Raw genomic sequence first — 2,500 nt, forward strand, 5'->3', positions numbered from 1 at the left:
GGAGAAGATAAATCATTGTGCACTATATAATTAGGTATTATATTGATTCGAATATTTCAGAAGTTGTCTTTTTTCAATGAATAGCTTAAAGGCACAGTAAGCCTCCCGTAAACCATCACAGATACTGTCAGGCTTTTCCACACAGTACAAACACTCTTCCATTTGAACGCTCACCAAACGGGAACATCCTAGGTGCCCTACGTAAAGAGCGAGCAATTTTCAAATAATTAATTTTGCGGAGAGAGTGTCAGAGACAATCGGACCGTGGTGCGTTTTGGCGCTGGACCTAACTTTTAAAATCTAAATAATAAATTGACAGCTTGTTACACAAACATTCTTAAATCACAAAAGAATTCTTTTTTCATCAAGACAAGATCAGTACAATTCGAAGTTTTGAAAGTTTGAAAAAAGAAAATCCCGAAAGTAGGGTCACGCAGGGTCGTGGTTCTCATAGCAGACGACGGTTTATACCTATCGCCAGTTCCTCTAAACAGTCAAAAGCCATCGCTAGAGTTCTTGTGAACCACAGCCGTTTGTTTCGTGCATAGTCAGAGGTACTTAATAACGTGCTATTGCAGATAAGCTCACAGCGAGTCGCATTCAAATTACTAACTGACGACTACATTGTGCAAAAGGGAAACTTGATCACACGGGTTCACGATGGCTCAGGGGTAAGATAAACCACGCAAAAATAAATTCTTTGAAAATTGCTCGCTCTTTACGGAGGGCACCTAGGATGTTCCCGTTTGGTGAGCGTTCAAATGGAAGGGTGTTTGTACTGTGTGTAAAAGCCTGACAGTATCTGTGATGGTTTACGGGAGGCTTATTGTGCCTTTAACAACTGATTCAGATAACCTTCACAACTGACATTACCCTATGAAGATTAACATTCCATGTCTCACCACTATGAGAAATTAGATAAGTTACCGGTTGAAGTAATGGCATTTTTGTTACTTAGAGCGCACATTCCTTCGTTGCATGTAAATTAATAACTGTTCACACGTTTGAATAATATACCGGAAATATAATCATGAGAAATTGTTATTTTAGTAAATCACAGTGCTGCAAGTTCCACTCAAGACAGTAACGTTTCGTTTGTCAAACTCAGTCATAACCGTTTAAACAAAATAATCCATTTTTTTAAAAAAGATATGATAAGATAAGAGATAACGTAAGAAAACTTTAATGTCCATTTTCATTTTACATAAACATGGAAATATTTCTATACGTTATGTCACTGTCAATTAACCAATTTAAACGTTGTCAGCCGTGGCGGGGGTAAGATATCCTGGACATTAGAATTCAAAGAGTGGGGCTTTCCACGTTGTCAGCCATGGCGGGGGTCAGATAGCTTGGACATTAGAATTCAAAGAGTGGGGCTTTCCACTATGTCAGCCATGGCGGGGGTCAGATAGATTGGACATTAGAATTCAAAGAGTGGGGCTTTCCACGTTGTCGGACATGGCGGGGGTCAGATAGCTTGGACATTACAATTCAAAGAGTGGGGCTTTTCACTATGTCAGCCATGGCGGGGGTCAGATAGCTTGGACATTAGAATTCAAAGAGTGGGGCTTTCCTTGTTGCCAGCCATGACGGGGGTCAGATAGCTTGGACATTAGAATTCAAAGAGTGGGGCTTTCCACCATGTCGGCCATGGCGGGGGTCAGATAGCTTGGACATTAGAATTCAAAGAGTGGGGCTTTCCACCATGTCGGCCATGGCGGGGGTAAGATAGCTTGGACATTAGAATTCAAAGAGTGGGGCTTTCCACCATGTCGGCCATGGCGGGGGTCAGATAGCTTGGACATTACAATTCAAAGAGTGGGGCTTTCCACCATGTCGGCCATGGCGGGGGTAAGATAGCTTGGACATTACAATTCAAAGAGTGGGGCTTTCCACGTTGTCAGCCAAGGCGGGGGTCAGATAGCTTGGACATAAGAATTCAAAGACTGGGGCTTTTCACGTTGTCAGCCATAGCGGGGGTCAGATAGCTTGGACATTAGATTTCAAAGAGTGGGGCTTTCCTTGTTGTCAGCCATGGCGGGGGTCAGATAGCTTGGACATTAGAATTCAAAGAGTGGGGCTTTCCACCATGTCGGCCATGGCGGGGGTCAGATAGCTTGAACATTAGAATTCAAAGAGTGGGGCTTTCCACCATGTCGGCCATGGCGGGGGTAAGATAGCTTGGACATTACAATTCAAAGAGTGGGGCTTTTCACCATGTCGGCCATGGCGGGGGTAAGATAGCTTGTACATTACAATTCAAAGAGTGGGGCTTTACACCATGTCGGCCATGGCGGGGGTAAGATAGCTTGGACATTAGAATTCAAAGAGTGGGGCTTTCCACTATGTCGGTCATGGCAGGGGTAAGATAGCCTGGACATTACAATTCAAAGAGTGGGGCTTTCCTTGTTGCCAGCCATGGCAGGGGTCAGATAGCTTGGACATTAGAATTCAAAGAGTGGGGCTTTCCTTGTTGCCAGCCATGGCGGGGGTCAGA

Source organism: Littorina saxatilis, linkage group LG6 (assembly GCF_037325665.1).
Source record: "Littorina saxatilis isolate snail1 linkage group LG6, US_GU_Lsax_2.0, whole genome shotgun sequence".
NCBI lineage: Eukaryota > Metazoa > Mollusca > Gastropoda > Littorinimorpha > Littorinidae > Littorina > Littorina saxatilis.